Source organism: Bidens hawaiensis, unplaced genomic scaffold, assembly GCF_021521415.1.
Source record: "Bidens hawaiensis isolate Kalapana, Puna unplaced genomic scaffold, B.hawaiensis_p1.1 tig00044298_1, whole genome shotgun sequence".
Lineage (NCBI taxonomy): Eukaryota > Viridiplantae > Streptophyta > Magnoliopsida > Asterales > Asteraceae > Bidens > Bidens hawaiensis.
This window is the reverse complement of record NW_027497879.1, coordinates 82,038-103,354: the sequence shown is the minus strand read 5'-3', so window position 1 is coordinate 103,354 and position 21,317 is coordinate 82,038. Positions and strand designations below refer to the sequence as shown.

Here is a 21,317-nt window from a genome sequence, read left to right as displayed (position 1 = left end):
CGGGAAAACTTGGTTTGTCAGAGAAGTGTCTCTGTGCACGTCCGAATAAGATGATAGTGTATTCATACTTGACTTTTGACCTTAGGGTGTAGTGGTAAACATATACCCTCCCTAACATTGTTTTCTACGGTGGGGGTATCGAAACCCCTCCACAGTGCCACGCCATCGCCACAGGGCTTCGAAACCCGCCCCGCTATGGTTTAAAGCCCCTTGGATGCCCCAATATATATATGTGTGTGTGAGAGAGAGATGGAGAGAGAGTGGGCCCACCTTTTCCCTCTTCCGCGCCGGCCGTTCCAAGGGCGCCCTCCCCCCCCCCCCCCCCTTCCGCGCCCCCATCTACCACGCCCCTTAGCGGTGTTCCGCGCCCTTCGCGCCCCATAGCAAGGGGTCTATGAGAGATCTTATATAGGAATCTTGCCACTAGTTTCCTACCATAACCTCCTGAAGGTCATCTGCCAACGCAAGCTCTATCTTACCTAATTTCGTTGGTTAGTAGGGCATTTACAAGGGTTCTTATGGTTAGAAACATTCTGCCTTATGGTAGAAAAGTAGATAAAACAACTAGAAAGTCAACTCAAACTTTAGTTACCATTAGGTAAACTGAAAGAGATGCAACACTTGCAGCACCGAAAGAAACAAAGAAGGTTGACCATCTTTATCAACAAAACAAGACGTTATTCCATTTCGACCAAAAGTAAGGTTTAAGGTTTAAGAGAGCACTACAACATACATCATAATAAGGAATGAAGAAATGTAGATAGTTTTCTGCCAAAAAGCAACTCTTGTGAATGAACACAAGTATTATACCTAAAGCTTTAAACATTAACCACCTAATTGCCTGTACAAAATCTTTTTATCATCTCAACTAACTCCTGTCCCAGGCCATGACCGAAAATAGGGTAATACCAGCCTCAGACAACCTTAAACAAAAAGCCCATGTAACAGTTCTAACTGTCCGGCCACCTATTTCATACTTCCATCAGCAAATGGACAAAAAAAGTGGCACGGGAAGGTGGTTTGCATTAAATGCAACTGTTTCAAGTCGGCTGCCTTACTAGAATAATATCTACTCAACTGACTAGAATGCTTTTACCTGAAGCATAAATAAACCAACTCAAATTACCATCACAAATATGGGGTCAATAAACTAAATACGTAAATGAGCAAAACGTACCTTTTTCAAAGTCAACCTTTTGTCAGATGAGAAGCGATTGAAAAATCCAGTTTAACCAACCACAGTGCAACTGCAGATGATGTTTGGGGCATGGATGCAAAGCTTGAAATAATATCATCCAAATCATAACCAACCCCGAGATCTGTGTCACTTTCATACATCCATCCTTTATTGATGGAACCAACAAAATCAGAAAGAACCTAACATACAACAAAAGGATAATATATAACATCAGTTGGCTACTTAGGTTTAAAACATTTATGTGTGTGTCAGACTGCAATAACAAAGTACCTGTAGCAACTGCACCAGAGTGGAGGTACGTCTTAACCGCTTAACCCATATGTTATGTGCAGATTTTGTCCAGGCACCCAGCATTGCACCATCAGGCATAGATGACTGCACATACAGAGTTAAAAAGATGGAAACACTAGACAAATAACTTAATTAAATAATTAACCGACTCACCTCAAGTGTGTATGCCGCAGCTTTAAGTGACTGTAACTGTGATGAAAAGATTTTATGCTTTGGAAACATATCGGGAGCTGAGTCGTCCTTACAGGTAGCTGCATGAATGGTGTATCGTTCTTCTAAATCAAAATCAAGCTCAAATGTTGTATGACAAATTCTACAATGTTTCTCATCTCTCCAGTATAAATCATGACAAGTCACACATCTAGCAAGTGAATCAAGAAAAGACTTCTTCCGTGTTTAGCTGATTTTAGGGCAGAACAAAACGAGTTCCATAACCATGCATCAAATTGTTGGAGACGGCACCATTTCTGTTTATTCTGCTCTCTGTTTCCAATTGGAGTAGAAACAGCACTGGTAGAAGCCAGATTATCATGTTGCGTGTGATGTAGTCCCAGTAGGTTGTCTACTTCAGAGACAGCAGATGAGCACTCATCTCGGGAAATACTCCTTTCAGATTCACCTGAAACAGCTGGCTGGCCAGCTGTAACATTAATATGCATATTGGACATAGCTTCACAAAGAGCAGCCTTGTTTTTTTTTAAAGATGAAAGAAGATGACACTCTCTTCTACCCCTTTGATCCAAAGCTGATATTAAGTTGGCTAAATCCTGTAAATAAAAACAAACTCGAAAATCAATATGCATTATCTTAAAATATTCAGAAAACCAATTTAAGCCCTAGATTGCATCACCTGTTCAGTTTCAATAACTTCCCAGTGACCATCTTCAGATGATTCAAAATAAATCCTCTTGTGTCCAGGATCACACATGTTACATGGGCCTAAGAAAATCCAGTATCGGTTATACCTACGATCTGATCCCAAAAAGATTGATTGCATGTGATGTATATCATTTACAACTTCTATTTCCGCTGCACTATTTTCCCCACTGGAATTACTTTTATCTTGGATGATTGACATGACTCGTGAAGAATCAAGAAGTTGTGTGTCTTGTACTGGATCTAACTCACAACTACTAATAAGCCGACTGTACTCATACTCGAGTTGCTTTGCGGTTGATCTCTTTACTTTTGCTCCAGAACCAATATGATGAACATTAGGAACAGAGCTTGATGCAGGTTCCTGAAAGATATACATTTGCCAACGTGAGACGTATAAACATAAAAGTTAGAGTAATAATATTAGTTGAGTTACCTCCAGTCTAATACTGGAACCAGCTTTAAGTAGATCAACCAAAGCCAATAGAGCATTCAACTTCTCTTCAATATTTAGATCTGAATATTCACCTTCCACCAGTCCCAATAACCATATTTCTCCAGAATAGCTCTCATCAATTTCAGAGATTACAGGTAACTTATTATCCTTGTTTTTTGCAAGGTTCTTTTGTCCATCTTTATCTTTAATTGTATCAGGATAATTGCTAATATCCTTGGGATCGTCATCAACACTACCATAATCTTCAAGATCAGATTCATCATCGTCAGAATTCTTAGTGATGGAGTTAATGCGGAGACGATACTTTGAAGAAGATATTTTCTCAAATAAAGTAATATCACTTGATAGCATTGAGCTTATTAGTTTTTCTACTTTATCAGTTTCAGTTGCAAGCTTCAATCCAACAATCTTCATTAAGAAATATGAAATTGTCAGATAAAATATTCAGCAATGACTGTTATCTTTCCTTTGATAGATGTCAAAGTTACTTACTGATGAATGTGTAGCCAGTTCAGATATTTTCATACCGTTATTCCCTTGCAATGATAAAATATTGAATAATTCGCCCTTAAGAGTACCTGGGCTTAAGCCATAATTAGCCATCAGAGTAGTTTCCTGTGATTCAAATAAAAATAATTTGGTATATAATAGCCAACTTTATAGATGTACTAAAATGTTTTTATTCCTTTTTACCTTGGTGGGAGGTCCCTTCCGTGATGTGTCACGTTTAGAACCGAATCCAGCTGCAACCAACACCTGACGTAATATCTCTATCCATGTTAGAGAATTCAATGATTTCTTCCACAGTTTTAGGACAGAGTCTTCATTTTCAACCTGCCAACAGAGATTTTAAAAACTAACAATTTACCATTTAAACATATTAAAAGGTAAAAATCACTAGTACTTACTGATTGAAGCAACCCACGATACTTCCAGCTCTTGCAGATATGAGACACAAATCCACTATCCAGTTCCTTCTCAACACCCGTCAGAAGCAGCTTCAAAAGGGATATATTAAGTTTCCCGAGTAATAACGAATCCTGAAAAATAATAAGCAGAAACAAATAAAAATCATTGCTTCAAAGTCAAAGTCATTTAGCTGATATAATGATTAACTGAACCTGGGGAGTTCACAATAGAATATAAATTCTAACATATGCACACTTGGATTGAAAATAATCACTAACCTTGTCAATAAATGATTGTGCAAGCTCATCAAGTGTGAAAGACTGGACACCGATTATTACAGCATAAGTGCTTACAAAGTGAAATATCTGTAAACAAGAGTCAGAAAACCATTTAATATCCATAAGATTCTGACGGTATTACATAGAAGATCAACATAAAAATAAACTTAGTAACTCATACACAGATAACGAAAAAACATGGTTAAAAATAAGGCACTAATGAGGAAGATTTACAAAACCAGCACTCTACCAAGTTAGAAAAGGTCAACAATCAACATGTCAATGTGGGTAAGAACTCACCAACTGAATTTATAAACGCAACAAGCAGTATAGGTAAAATTAGGACATTTGTATGAGATATCCAAAATTTGCTGGTACTTGATTACTGAATTTACTCACTTAGTCACTTCTAGTTTATCTATTGCAGCATTGCTTATAGGCCTAGAAATGGTTAAATAAGTACCTTAAAAAGCTTTCTGACAAGCTGTGAAGAAGAATTCCATGGTTCCATATGCAAGGGTTGCTTCATTCTAACAGAGTTTGGAGGAAATTTTGCCAGCAAATCTACAGCAAAATATAAATCAAGTGTTCAGTTAGGAATGTTTCATCAAGCACAAATGACTACTTTATATTCCGTAACTTTAAGCATTAATTCGAATGCAAAAAATAAAAGAAAAAAACACACACACACACGTATAACTGAACTTTACCTTTGCAAAGGGAACAACCATGCAACCCATTGGCAGCACAATGAGCACAGCGTGTCAGTGGATTTGATGTTTCTTGCAGTTCTTTTAGTTCCAGCTCTTCATCATCTGCTAGCATTGCATATTGACTTTGGTCTTCTTCACCTTTTCCTCCCACCAAAGCAATTTCACATATCTCCTTCTGAAGTTGCTTTTCCATATCAACTTGTTCACATCTCACCTTCAAATTTTGACAGGAAAACAACAATTCAACAACAATTTTAAACCCATGTAGCAAATACTTCAATATACATTAATATTACCACTTTACTTCTAGTTAAAGATTTCTTCTCTTGTACTTTGTTCGCCGACTTCCTCTGCAAATGAATCACCATGAGTAATCACACTAGTTGGTATTAACAAAGATGAAAAGATCAAGAAAGAGAAAACAAACCTTCACGGGTTGTTTTCTTCTAGGCTTCTTTTTCTCTTTAATAGGTGGTTTTTTTGATGTAGAAGGTGGAAACTGAGAACAAGCTCCATGGTCATCGTCAACACATGTTGGGAGGTTTGCATCACCAAAATTTGTTAACCGTTGAATTGTCATCAGACCTTTTCCAATGCCATGTTTCTTGACTGAATTACCTTCCTGGTTTGTAAGCCGCCGTACTGTTATCAAACCTTTTCCCATACCATGTTTAGATGAAGCACTATCCAGAGGGGTAATTTGGTCTTCAACATCAGTAGACTTGGAAGTCTGTATAATAAAAAAATAGCTTCATTGGGTTACAGCTACAACAGAAAATATGGTTTGACAATTTCACACCAACTAAACAAACAAGTTATACTCTCAGTACCTTTTGCCTTTTAAGTGCTCTTTGTTTTTCTTGGCAAGCACGATGAGATATCACTGAACCTATTGAGAAGATATAGACGATTCCACAATTATATATATGAAAAAACTTGGGAACACAAAGCACAATCCCTAATCTTACCTTTTTCTCTACCAAATATCAATTATACTTTTGTAACTTCATCATATCTAATAATGCTTCTTTTGGCAAAAAGAATAAACAAGTTTTAAAATAACTTCATGCCACCTCCAAACAAAATTCATATAAATACAAAACCATGTGCATTTACTTCTACTTTACCAATCAGATTATTCTGTGTTGTGTTTCAAATAGCATCTGGTTGTGATAAAAATAGTAATAATAATCATAATCTTCTTGCCTACATCAGGATATGAGAAAAATCCATCTTCACCTATTTTCAAGCCCTACAAACATTTTTCATTTCACACACATTTTATCCCAATAAAGCAAAAGTTTGAGTGTCCAAAAGACCGGTTAACTTCAAGTTAAAATTAAAAGTTGAATCATATCACTTCATCATAAAATTCATAAACCCATGTGCATTTACTTCTACTTTACCATGTTTACTGCTCATCAGGCTATTCTGTGTTGTGTTCCAAATAGCATCAGGTTATGACAAAAGTAGTAATAATAACCATAATCTTCTTGCTTACATCAGAATATGAAGAAAATCCATCTTCACCTATATTCATATCCTACAAACTTTTTTTCATTATACACACACATTTCCTCCCAAAAAAGCAAAAGTTAAGAGTGTCCAAAAAACCGGTTTAACTTAAGTTAAAACTAAAAGTCGAATCATATCACTTCATCATAAACTTAAAAATTTTAGTGCCCAAAAGTTAAGAGCTACAAAATATATCATTCATTCATAACTGTACTAATTCCTAAAAATATCTAGGAACTTATTCATGAGCAATTAACTTACACTAACTCAAAATAAAAATATTTTAGCGCGTTTACGACGGTCACAACACCAATAACTGAAAACAAACTTAAAATCCTAATCATCTCTACACATAATTACATCCTTATATACCATTCATAATTTTACTAATTCCTAAAAATATCTATGAATTTATTCATGAGTAATTAACTTACACTAACTCAAAATAACAATATCATAACGCGTTTACAACGATCACGACATCAATAACTGCAAACAAACTTAGCATCCTAATTATCTCTACAAATAATTACATCCTTCAATCATCTACACACATATATGCCATTCATAACTTTACTAATTCCTAAAAATATCCAGGAATTTATTCATGAGTAATTAACTTACACTAAATCAACATAAAAATATTATAACGCGTTTACGACAATCACAACATCAATAACTGCAAACAAGCATCCTAATCATTTCTACAAATAATTACATCCTTCAATCATCTATACACACACACACACATATATATCATTCATAACTTTACTAATTCCTAAAAATATCTAGGAATTTATTCATGAGTAATTAACTTCACTAACTCAAAATAATAGTATTATAACGCGTTCGCGCCGATCACAACATCAATAAAATCAATAACTGCAAACAAACTTAACAATTAGCATCCTAATTATCTCTACAAATAATTACATCCATCAATCATCTACACACAAATAATCAAAAAACTAATAATAATAATAATAATAATAATAATAACCTTTGACATTACATAACCGGAAAGCATGAGGCGGAAGCTGATCAAACTCAACGCCGATTGGAGGCCCGTCTTTCCGGAACACCTTACTCAAAATATACTCAGCAGGTAACAAATCATCTTGTATCCGTAAACCTAATTTCGAATTCAGCGGCCGTTTTCTCTTCTTAGAATTGGCGGCAACCTTATTAATAACACTCTTCTTCTGGTTGCATTTCTTCTGCTTACCGCGAGACATCTCAACGAATTACAACCAGCAGAAGGCTAATTCGTTAATGACGTCATCGAATCCATGGTTATTATTGGTGTGTTAGTGAAGCAGAGTGATGGAAATGAACGAGGCGACAGAGGTTTCCAGAGTAGGGTTAAGGGTTTTGGGTTTTGTGGTGATATTTTTTTCATTTTTTTATTTTTATTTTTTACTTTTTTTTTCTTTTGGGATTAAAAATCAGGGTTTTAGATTTTTATTTTCTAAAGGATATTTTGGTAAGTTATAAATATAGCCCCTAAACTTTGTTCAACTTTCAGTTTAGCTCAAAACTCTGGTTATTTATGAGTTATGAGTTCTGAATTCTGACCCAATAGATTTTCATTTTCGTACTTTTAGCATTGGAGCTTATAACTTTTGGTTATGAAGAAACATGAGTTCAACTTTGAGTTTGGACAATTATTTTTACATGTGGTGGGTGTGTGGGTCAATGAATCTGATCGATAACCGAATAATCTGCAAAACTAACAACGTTGTTAGCCTTGTTACACGAAGGGGTTTTGTTGAAATATATTGTACTAATAACCCAATAGATTTCGTTTTCATATTGTTTGCATTGAAGCCTAACACTTCTGGAACTAGCATTGGAATCCAACCATAGTTATAACTTCTGGAACTAGCATTGGAATCCAACCATAGTTATAATTAGGGTATGTGGTATGGACATTGATTCATCAATTAGTGTATTATGTGACATATAGTTGAATTTGGGAACACCATCCCCTGTTTGTGGTTGGTGAATTCATAAAAGGTTTTTGGAAAATTCCCCCAACCATTCCACCATTCTTCATCTCTTTTCTCCTTAAAATAAGAGAAAATTAGTGTTTGCATTCATATGGTTTTAGATGCAGACATAATAAGTTTCTAAAAAAATTTTTGAATTAGTTGAGTCCCTGTAGTTTCAGAAACGAACAATTTGAGTCCCTTTCGCTGTGGAATTACTAGTTTACCCTTTTTATGATCCGTATGAGTCATTGTGGTTTAGTAATTGTTCAGTTTTAGTCCCTCTTTAAAAATTTTCTCCAAATTAAAGAATTAACCACCAAGCTATAACCGATCAAGCCATAATCAACTAACCAAACCATAACCAACCAAAAATAAATGAACGGAATTTTTTTTTTAACAAAAATAAAAGATCTGAACTTTTTTTTTTAACAAAAATAAACAAAGCAAACTAATTTTTTTAACATAAATAAACGAACCAAACTTTTTTAACAAAAATAAACGAATCGAACTACTATTTAACAAAAATAAACGAACCATACTACTTTTTAACAAAAATAAACAAACCGAACTACCTTTTTAACAAAAATAAACGGACCAAACTACTTTTTTACTAAACTAAACGAACGTAACTACTTCTAAAATAAGTGATAGAATCGAACTCCACCTTAGTGCAAGCTACGACGATATTTTTGTTAAAAACAAGTTCGGTTAGCTTATTTTTGTTTAAAATAAATTTGGTTAACTTATTTTTGTTAAAAAAATTAGTCTGGTTCATTTTTTGTTGTTGTTAAAAATAAGCCTGGTTCACTTATTTGTTTTTTAAAAAAAAGTAGTTTGATGCGCTTGTTTTTATTACAGCGAATTGTTCAGTTTGTTTAGTTTAGTAAAAAAAAAGTTGTTCGGGCTTATTTATTATTAAAGAAAAGTATTTTGGTATTTTATTTTTGTTAAAAATGTAGTTCGGTTAGTTTATTTTTATCAAAAAAGTAGTTCGGTTAGTTTATTTTTGTTAAAAAGTTGTTCGATTTGTTTATTTTTGTTAAAAAATAAGCTTGTTTTGTTTCTTTTTTGTTAAAATATAGTTGGATTCATTTAATTTTGTTAAACGAAAGAACTAAACTGCTTGTAAAAAAAGTGGTTCAGTTCGTTTAGTAAAAAAAAAGTAGTTTGATTTGTTTATGTTTGTTAAAAGATAAGTTTGGTTTGTTTATTTTTGTTAAAAAGTAAGTTCGGTTCGTTTATTTTTGTTAGAAATGTAGTTTGATTCATTTATTTTTGTTAAAATATACGTTTGGTTCGTTTATTTTTGTTAAAAAAGTAGTTCGATTCGTTTATTTTTGTTAAACGAAATGAACTACTTGTTAAAAAAAGTGATTCAGTTCGTTTGATTTGATAAAAAAAATTAGTTTTCGTTTTTTTTTTGTTATAAAGTAGTTCAGTTCGTTAATTTTTGGGGAAAAAATGGTTCGATTTATTTATTTTTGTTAAAAAAAGTTAGTCTAGTTCATTTATTTTTGTTAGAAGGGGAAGGGGACTCAACATGACCAATTATGAAAGTTCAAGGACTCAGAGTGACAATGTATATATATAGAAGTAAAATGTCAAATCTACCCCTAAAACTTACATAATTAAGTAAATACATGGACTCAAATGGTTCATTTTTGAAACCACAGGGACTCAACCAGTTCAAAAAAATTTTCGCAGACTCATTATGCCTTCGTCCTAAAACCACATGGACGTAAACAGTAATTTTATCTTAAAATTATTATGCATATTAATAATCTCTGGTTAGTAATTTGCATTTGTTAACTTAGAAAAAAAACAAATACATATATGTGTACAGAAAAATTCTAAACATCTCGTATAAATTTTAACAAAAACGGATTTTTTCGACAAAAATTATATTTTGGTCTCGTAAACGACTTTGACACATGTTTGAACCTGTAAATTTGGCTAAATATTTTACGTTTTCTTAACTACCCGACGACAATGAAGACTAGAATTTATTTATTATTTTAAATTTATGTTTATATATATATTAGTTATAAATCAACGCTTTAAATATAATTAGTTGTAAATGTTTTATGTGGTATGAATTTTAGTTATATTAAATTTTAATTTCATTTTAGATGTATTAATAGTATTATTTTATTTGATAAGGAAAGGAATTGGTGAGTCAAGAGATGGGGAGTATTTCCTTGATATTGTGAAAGAGAGTGAAATGAAGTGGATGTGATATGCCGCTAACATTACACTGTGAAGAAATTACTGACTCGTGATCCATACCATATATTCTTAAAGCTAAGCCTCTATCTTAGGTGCGAGAAAGTTTACTTGTCCACCCGGACCACCTCGAATTGCATAAGAAATATGGTTACGGAGATAAATCTCAATTGGGTTATGTTTGGTTGTTCATGCTTATCCTAAAGCATGATTCTTGTATGATCAAGTTCGTTATTCTTTCAAAGAAAACTCATGTGGAGACGTGGAGTGTTGTCTAGAAAAGTTGGAATGAGGTGTTTATGTGGGGTTTAAGTTTAACAAAACTTACCAATTACTAAGAGTTTTTTTTATTACAAACATTAACTTTATGGTATTGCATCTTACATGCTTACTGGTTGGTTTGGCAATTAAGAAAGCTTATTATCGTGGCAAGAAGTTATGCTGACTATTTCGGTAAATATGCTTGAGTGTTGTTACGTGATTTAAGTTCGGAGTGCATCTCCTAACACGCTACAAAAGGTGGAAACACCTCAAAAATTAAAAAGAGCAGACATGTTTGAGATGTGGTCCATCTTTTGTCGAACTCGAACAACCTGGAATTTCCGTGAGCAAAGCCGAAGACCTTGTATACTGTTGAGATAGAGTGTAACTATAGTTGCATAAGAGAAATAGAAGCTACCATTTCATCGAGAGATAGATTGAGATAACGTGCTTTCGAGCTGACTTAATAGCATCAGTGAAAGAGTATTGATTCGTATAAAAGTAACCGTGCGCCCCAAGTGTTGAAGCACCAATATGCACACACCATTAGATCCAAAAATTAAGAAAATTATTAACTGTTAACAAAGTTCTAGCTAAGTATGATGGCCAAACAAAAAGGCAAATTCACTAACACATGCTCGTTTCTTTTAATAGATATTTCAATACACACACACAATAAATTTAAAATAAAAAAAACAAAACCGGAGACAAGTTTAGATTGCGGTTACTGGCCAAGTTATCCAAAAATCAAGTCATTTATGTTTATTCATTTCAATTCTTGTGTTTAGAAATTACAGAATTATTAATTAGTTGTTTCGACTTATAACACCCAACAATAACTGATTGTTATATTGGCACTACTATTTTGGTGGGATGGTAAGGTGATTTAGATGTATTAGGATGCTATGGTTTAATCCAATGTTTTCAGACCCGGCACGGACGTCGACCCGGAAGTCTTACCGGGTCAAAGGTCGGACCGACCCGGGAGGACGGACCGGGGTTTGACCCGGATGATGTCATAAATAATTTAAATATATATTTATGTATATATATAATTCATATACATTTAAAAAATAATAATAACCAAAAATAATAATAATAACAAACTTTAATGTTTATTTATGTTTATACATTACTTTTTAAATATATATGATTTATGTTTGATCATCAATGAAGCTTGGTTGGTTGGCTCAAGGGGTAATTATTAAAACTTCTATCTCTGAAATGACTCAAGTTCAAATCCTGGCATACGCATTTCATTTTGGATTTAATAAAAAATGAATTTTACCGGTCCACCCGCCGGGTCAACTGGTCCGACCGGTCCGGGCCGACCGCCACCCGCAAAACCCGGCCGGGTTTTTAGAAACGTCCAAAATACACTGAACCGGCCCGGTATAGGAACCGGGTAACCGGGTCCCTGTCGGACCGGTCCAACCGGCCGGGCCGGGTTTCAAAACACTGGTTTAATCCCTATAGTGTGTAACATTTAGTCGTTTAAAAGAATAATTATATTATAATTATCTTTTACAAAGTTACAACATTGGGCCAACAATTGATTTAATAACTGATCACACATTTACACTCGACATTCTTACAACATTGGGCCAATAATGGATTAATTTCTTGCTGCCCAAAATTATTTATACTTACTATTTTTGCATCTCACTAGCTACTAGCTAGCCCAACTATAAAATTTGCTCTCATTAAATAGATTATCCATCTGTTTTGGCCCAATTAACAGTTAGGCAAAGACCCTACACAACCCAAGTAGAGGTAGGCATGTTCAAAACGGTTTGGGACTAGGAACCGGAACCGGTTCCTAACCGGTTCCTATATTCAAAACCCCCTTTTAAACCGGTTCCAGGCTCGAACCGGTTAAGGAACCGAACCGGTTCTCCCACCCTCGGACCCCTAACCTATCTAACCGGTTCTTACCGGTTCCTAACCCGGTTCCTGTACCGTAACCGGTTCCAACCGGTTACAGTGTAAAAAATTTTTTTTTTTTCGTTTTTCGTTTGCGATTTGGATTCTAAACTACGATTCGTATTTGTATAACATGAAAAATAAACTTCGCCATACGATCTTGAACTCGATCAATTTGGTATGTAAATATTCCGCCTTCACTATCCATTTGCGTTCGTTGCGAATCGACGTTCTTTTTCAACGCCTTGCAATACGGTTTTTCGATGTGTTTCTTCAAATTTGAATTCGAAAGTGGGTTTAAATAAATCCCACAAAACTTGAACCGAGCCTTCAATGAATGGTCACTCAATTCAACAAAATCCCAATTGCACCAAATCTCTTGATTACGATTATGAGGTACAATACGAACGAAACTTGGTTCGGCGTTGGAACCTGGTTCGGCGTTGGAACCTTGACCAACCGATGATTGTGAGGCAGCCATAACAACAAATATGAATATAGAAGAAGAGAAAACAAGAGATTAGAGAACTCAAAACGTTGTAATAGCGTTTTTTTGTATTTTTTTGTGTTCGGGTTTGCGTTTTGAGTGTTGTGATGAACCCATGACACCAAATACCTATTTATACTAGTAGTGGGGTGCTTGGGGGAGCCAAAAAACGGCTATTTTTGACCCCAACGGTCAAAAAACGGCCAAAAAAACGATTTCCAACGGCTATATTCGATCCAACGGCTAGAACCGGTTAGGAACCGGTTCCGGATGGTTCGGTTCCAGAACCGGTTCCGGTTCCTACCCGCCCCCACTCAGAAATGCAAGAACCGGTCACGGATCATCGGGTTGAATCAGATAGGGTCCGGTTCCTAAAAAAACGGGTAGGAACCGGTTCGGGTCCACCGGTTCGGTTCCAGGAACAGGTTTCGTTGAACATCTCTAAGTAGAGGTGCAAATAACGTTAACGGTTTCGTGCTATCGATTAATATCCAAACTGCTTATTGGTCAGTGCGGTCAAAACTGGTTATTGCAATACCCGTTTTTGGCTAGTAACCGGTTTTAACATATCTAATAACCCACCATCTCCTTTGCTTGTTCTATTGTCGACAATTTAGGAGAAGCTCACACGACCAATGTTGGCTTTGTATTTAACCATTGGTTATACTATTCCTCTTGGTTTTTCAAATAAATGACAAGCAAATGAATTGCAAGAAATCATTGTTTGATAACTTCTTTTTTTTGGGTTGGGGGGGTAGTGCAATACCCGGTTTTGGCTAGTAAACGGTTTTAACATGCCTAATAACCTAACCTATGAACATATTCAATTAATAAATCACGACAGAGCACTAACTACAAACGCCTCATCTCATCCGCAAAAATAGTCAGCCACTTTCAAGCAACTCAAGTGCCATCTCCTATGCTTAAGGACTCACAGTTTTTTAATAATGGAGATACAAGAGCAACATCTAATTAGAGGGGTAGAGTCAATTTACTTCTCATATCAAACCTTTTTAACAAACCTCATTTTTAACGGGCGTCTATGTCAGGGATGAAAAGGCGTGATGATCGTCCAAACAAAGTGTTTGAAATCCGTATTTCTGCTACCTAGAGACAAATGGTGAAATTTTGACATAATACAAGAACAATATGTGTAATTTTCTCTAAAATGTAAAACTGTAAAACAAACATTATTATATACTTTGTTTGCATGTGTATATAATTATAATTGTGAATAAATAGTTGAATGACATGTGACTATGCAAATTCTAGACTGAACTCAAAATGATAGCTCTTTCAAGTAAAATAAGTCGAGCTTAAAGATCAGACTAAATTCCACTAGTTTGCACTGCTGAGACCAGGTGCTGTAGAGGCGGGGGACGCCACCCATCTACCACCTCAGCCATTAACCCCCACCTAACCACAATGCTTCTCGGGGCCAACCAAAGACACCCCCTACAAGTCATCCTAGTAATTCCCATGAGGGGGGGGGGGGGGCTCTCCTTTCCCAAAATTTTAGACGATCATCTTTTTTTTTTTTTAATATCTTTGTTAGTTACCCCTTTCATAACACCTGCTATTTTGGTTGGTTTGTTAATGTCCTTGCCATTTACATAGAAATGATGTGATATTACTTTTTGATTAACTAATCCCATTCATGTAAAAACAAATAAAAAGGTCTTTAAGTTGGTCTTATATTACAAGTTTTGTAAAGAGTGGATTATTTGTAGGTTTCACACTTGTGCTATATTTGTAGTCCTTTATTGTCCAGGTTTTTATGCACTAAATATCTATATGTACTCATGAGTCATGACTAACTACTACATACAGTTATTTTCTTTTTTATATATTGCATGCATATACATATAGGTCAAATGTCAAAATCCATTATTATAAGTACCTATCTTTGAACGGAACAATTTATTTGAATAATATGAGAAAAATTTATGGCTTAGGACATACAGGCTCTCGACAAGTTTGACATATTATTACTTAGTTCTTTTGTCATTCGTTGATAGTTGAATGGATATATGCTTTATGGAAGTTTGAATATATATGCATTATTCGAGTATCTATATCAAAACAAAATAATAGTTTTACGTGTAAAACTATAAAATACATTTATACATAGATATGTGTAGTGGTAACCTCCACGTAGAGGCATTATGAACGTGTGGCGCGTCATAAAGGGGACTTTATATAAAAAATGATATAGTAGTATAAGAGCATTCTCATTTATTTCTTTAAGTTTAAACTTAAAATTACACTAAAACTTACTACATATTTGCTCTTATTTTTAATTAAATAATACTTTTTTCTATAAAGAGTGAACAAGAACTTTTTAAATATGCAGAAAAATCACTACATTTTTTTTCTCTTTCACTCAGAACACCCTAAACCACTCTCTATATCATAAAAAGCCTCACTCACTTTTTATGTGGGATATAATGAGAATGCTCTAAAGCCCCATAACCCCCTTTTAATCATTAAAATTATTATTATTATTATTATTATTATTATTTTGTCTCTTTCTCTCACACAGATACACAACAAGGGCACCATGTGCATAACGTTTGGAGCCAAAATTGACCTCATAGAGCTTCTAGGGTGGTGTTGGGGGCTTCATGGGGCGCTATGATGGATCATAACGCCCTACTACGCATGATCTGATGTTTTGTTGATTTACCTAAAAGAAGAGTGGGTAGACGGTTAAATATACATCTTACATATTAGGAAGGGAGGAGTGCTCTTCTCAAGTTCCTCAATCCCCACTAATCTTACACAGTCATGCTAAAATCACCATCTACTACCTCAAAACCATGTAAACAATACAAATACTAATCGAGTTGCTAATGTCACCAAATGTAATTGATGATGTCCTTGGGTGTTTATAACCCAAACTCTGCTAGAAGTGATGACATGACACCATCAATCACATATACCTTGCCCACAGCACACACGTGTGAGTGAGTTAAGGGTGATATATCCTTTAGGGTCAAAAGTATGTATGTCTCCATGTAGAGGAAAAACTAAGTAAGAGTGTTACTTCTTAAAATCCTCTCAAGGTATGTCTCCTCGTCAATGTAGGATAAGGATCAACTTCTTGGTTTTCTTTCTTAGGGGGTGTTTGGGATTCCTTATTTTACCTCCTTATAACTTTTTATTAGATTAATAAGTTACAACATTGTAACTTATGAAACTTTTCCTCTCATAATATAAGTAATCCCAAACACTTTATTACTTTTCAAAAGGTTAATAAGTTATAAGTTAGTGAAAATAAGCAATCCCAAACACTCCCTTAATTTCCACAGCTTTCACACTTTAATATACCTATCTTCGAGCATCAACATCTTATTGATTAGTTTGGTTTGTTGAGAAGGTCTCACAACATAGAATTGTATTCACAGAGGTATAATATAAATCTACGTGTATAGAATCATAGTTGGAGAAAAATCTTTTTTTTTCCCCTCATTTTTCCAAAGAAAGAATATAAATGTGTGTTCAGGATACAAATATTTATTCCTAGATTTGAAAATTCAATCTCTTTGGGCTCATAAGTTTGAATGTTGCTTTTCTACTTCTTAAACAATGACAAGGAATAAGATGCACTTTTTTAGTACATATTGTTGTCTTTGAAACAAAAGTTGCAATTTAGGGTTTATGTTATAAAAGTATATTAAAATTTTATATATTGTGATTTTGTAAAAAAAGTTGTAACTTGTAACTACGATTACTATTGTATGATCCTAGAGAGAAAAAACAAATAAATCACAGTTGATTGATTATATCTAATATTTTAACTAATATATACAGTCTAGTACTTCATAATTTCGATTAACTAATATATAGAATCTAATATTTAAACTATTATAAAAAATATTTATAGTAACAATTACAAATTTATGAAGTCGAGCCTGTAAAATATCCAAAATCAACTGGGTAGGGTGGGATAAGGTAACAAATCCTAGGTAGCGTTTGGTATGCAGGAATGATTCATTACATGAGAATGAAAAAATTGGTGTTTGGTTGTTCAATGGAATGAAATCATCCATTACACACGAAATCCATTCCATCAAAACCATTTATTCTCACCTCCTATTTTTTTTATTTCATTCCTCTATCACCTTACTTTCTCAACAACACCATCACCTAACAACAACCACCAGAACTACCATCGGTACCACTACCACCTTCGCAACTACCATCACCATCACCTTACCACCAGCATTATCACCGTCACTGCCAACAATGTTGCCGTAACCACCGTATAACCATTGTCACTGCCGCTGCCTGACCATCACCGCCATCACCACTGTCGTTGCATGACCATCGTTGCCTGAACATCACCACCGTACTATTGCCATCACTACCTACTACCTATGCTACCACCACCACCCCTGCCGCCTAACGCCACCACCATTTTCGTTGCCGGAGCTACCACCGTGGCAACATTTTTTTTTTTTTTTGCAAAAAGTATTTTGAGAGGGGTGTTTTTGTTATTTCTATTTCATTCCTACAAATTTGTGGATACCAAATAACATAAAGTAATAATTCAATTTATTCCTATAGGTTAACCAAACAAGACAAATGAATGTTAATGATCTATTTCATTCTCTGGTCCATTCCATTCCTTCTTTTGTTCCATTCCCCCTTCATTCTATTACCTCAAACCAAATAAAGAAATGGTAAAGAATCGGGTGGTTTGGGCATTAATTTCTTAGAAGACATCAATGTTTGCTCACTAAATGGTGGTGGCGTTTTAAGATAGAGTAGCAAAGTGTTTTATGAGAAAAGATAACAATGGCTTTTCATCACGGACCAAGAGGCGTTCAGGCGATTTCGGTCAAAGCAACTCCAACTCCAAGTCGCGTGTGGAAGAACATCATAAAAGCTGACACTTCCTTTTGGCCGGCCTGATACATGGGCTTCAAATTGCACATTGTGTGACAAGTTGCTACACATCTTTGAACTATGGTATTGGTGGTTAAACAAAAGTACAAAAGTGCTATATCAGTGTGTGCTACCATATATAAAATGTAGACTAAGTATTATTTGGCAATGACTGGAAATAATGTTGTTCAACATTGGAACAGGCTCGGATCTCATATGATAAGAATAAGTGGTCGTTAGTGTTGGTAATTCTGGACTCCAAGTCAATCTCTCAAACCCTAATGTATAAGCAAGGTTATGGTTAGACATTATTGAACACATTAGATGCAATCGAGTTAGGGTTTATCAAGAGTCAAACCGAGTTAGGGTTTGAGAGATTGTTATCCAGTTTTTGAGATAGTTTTCTTGATCGATAAAGCGTGTGGGAGTTAGCCTAATACGTTTTCGTATTGGTGAGTTATATCAGTTCGATCTTGAGCTGGTTGAAGATAAACATAGGTTAATGAGGTATCAAGAAACCAACTGCAGATGATTATTCTCACAGTATGATGGATGCAAGTATTGATTTTGCATTCTCAAACAAAGAAGCATCTGTTTCGATTGGCGTGATTTTAATATTGAAAATATCCTTAGTAAACCGCATTTGTACTAGATTTGCTTTCTAGCTTCTTCCAAGTAACTTTGTTGATTAATATTATTTCACCACCGTTAATCAAATTATACAGCCTAATACCGTAACTAATATATTATGTATAATAATTTATAAAAATAACGTAAAAAGGTATACCATAAAGTATAAATAAAAGGTATCAATGGCTACAAATATTTTGATAATGATTTATAAGTCAACCAAAAGTCCAAAACTGTAGGGGTATGGTACTAAACCTGGCTTACGACCTTAGTTTATTATGTCTGGCTTATTTTATTATATGAACTACTACAATATTATTGGGCTGAGGGGGTTTTGTGGAGGTAACCCTAACTGGGCTAGGCCCATTAGGGTACCATGATGGTGGCCATGAGGCTCCCTATATAAGGAGGTCTCCACCTCCTTATTAAGGGTTGTTGTTCTCAATAAGAGCCACCACCATAATCATTTTTGTGTCTGTAAACAAGAGATCCTCGAGATTTCTTAGCAGTCACCTCCACACCCCCAAAAACCATTGCAGATCTGAGCGGAGGAGAGCGAGATTTGGTTACATCATCCCGTAGAAGACGATCCGAACTATGCCTGGTACGTTTCGTGTTTCTTCAAAAACTAATAGGGATTTCAATTAATGTTTGTTTGGATAGTTTAGTTCACAAGATCAAATATGTCCTAGGGGTCCTACGATAGTCTAAAGAGAACTTATGTAGGCCACGAGAATTAAGGCCATGTTTAACTGATACTATATATGCATACAAGTTAGGCCGTATTTTTGGACTTTGGAGACCACTAGATCAAAACTAAAGGTGGCTATATATGCATACAAGTTAGGCCGTATTTTTGGACTTTGGAGACCACTAGATCAAAACTAAAGGTGGTCAACAAGGTTCTAGAAAAAGGCAAGTGAAACTTAGATAAAGGTAGGAGTGTAAACTGTAAAACCCTTTTTAAATCATTTTATATTTTAATTTATATTAAAAATACTTACTTTTTAATAATCATTTATTTTAATTCCATAAAAATTACTTTCATAATCAAGATGATTTCAAAGTTATGGTCTCTTGTCAACTATGCTTTAGTTAGAGCTTGAGAAAAATGATATAATTCTTATGACTATTTAAACTAAAATAACTATATAATTAGAATAAAAAGTATATTATAATAAACAAAATGCGACCAAGTCTAGTTTTCAACTTTCAGAATGTTCCTCTCCTTAAATTATGGAACGATATCACTAATTATTTACTTCTTCCTGTCAGCTTGGGTGGTCCACTGACCCTACTGGTCAAACAAAGTAAAGGTTAACCATCATGTTTGATTGTTTACATGTCTCATCTATAACTAAGTAGTATTCTAACACCAAAAATTTTGAAGGGTTGAGAAATTCTGCTAAAATACTTTGAAGTTGATCGAAGAAGTTGCACGTTTGAGATTCTAGTATCACATTTGCATGTTTGCTCAAATACGTTTTGAGTTAATTACACAAACTTCCACGTTAAGAATAGCACATTTTAACCCAACATTACAAAGTTGCATTGTTGAGATCTTTTGTTGTCCTTTTGTACATATTTCAGGTCTAATAGTACAAAAACTAATCTTAAATTACGTTGAAATGACAATATTGAAGTTTAGTAACCAAAATCGATAAACACAAATAATATTTTAGCTCACAACTCATAAGCTCGATCATTATAATTTTCATTGGCTCGAAAATTACAATCCTCAATTCTTTTAATGATATAAACCCACAAGCTTTGGTATATATAATAATTTATATATTCCATGTAAACTAAGTTATGTGCTCAACTTGATAAACAAGACACCAATCTCATCATAGGCTCGATGAGTATGCCCAACGAAAATTACGTCCAACAAATATTTTGTTCTTACAATTAAAAAGCAGGAAATAAAAAGAATTATAAAACATATGATTTGTCTTTCTTCTTGTTTCTAATTTGTGATATATATATATATAGGGTAAGGATCCTAAGAGAACCATTGGCAAATTGAGAACTTTGAGAACCATTTTGGACCACTAAAAAAACCCTCTAAAAAATATTAAAAAAATTATAAAACAAACAAAACCGAAAATTTTAAAAAAGTAAAAAAACCAAAATTCTTATATTTCACTCCGGTTTCATTAAAAAAAAACCGAATTTTTTTTTCTTTTTAATTCGTATTATACCTATACACATATGTATACTTTCATTTAATCTCTAGTTACGTAATATACACATATGTATATTATCATTTAGCTTAAATTATACATATGTGTATAGGAAAAAACATGTGTATACATATTATACATATATGTATAATAAAAAAAACCTTTTTTTTTCTTTTTAATTCGTATTATACCTATACACATATGTATACTTTTATTTAATCTCTAGTTATGTAATGTACACATATGTACATTATCATTTACCTTAAATTAGTATAGGAAAATAACATGTGTGTACATATATGTATATGTATAATTTAGCTAAACCGAGAATTTTTTTAGAAACCGGAATGATAAATAAGAACTTTGATTTTTTTACTTTTTTATTTTTGTGTTTTTTTTTTGTTTTATGATTTTTTTTATTTTTTGGTTTTTTTGTGGTCCAAAATGATTCTCATAGTTCTCAATTTCCAAAAAGTTCTCACATGATCCTGA

The 21,317-nt window shown here is 34.1% G+C and overlaps 1 pseudogene across 1 annotated transcript; it reads right to left on the bottom strand.

Annotated features, from left to right (window-relative positions):
• Positions 1-1,073: 1,073 nt before the first annotated feature.
• LOC143594909 (homeobox-DDT domain protein RLT3-like) lies at positions 1,074-7,472 on the bottom strand (annotated as a pseudogene). The gene is made up of 16 exons (XR_013146432.1): positions 7,238-7,472; positions 5,553-5,611; positions 5,150-5,452; positions 5,019-5,072; positions 4,720-4,936; positions 4,473-4,573; positions 4,010-4,096; positions 3,731-3,862; positions 3,516-3,656; positions 3,315-3,437; positions 2,802-3,230; positions 2,340-2,729; positions 1,643-2,256; positions 1,469-1,573; positions 1,178-1,377; positions 1,074-1,096 (listed from the first exon to the last, which is right to left on the bottom strand). The product of XR_013146432.1 is annotated as a homeobox-DDT domain protein RLT3-like (transcript).
• Positions 7,473-21,317: the final 13,845 nt, after the last annotated feature.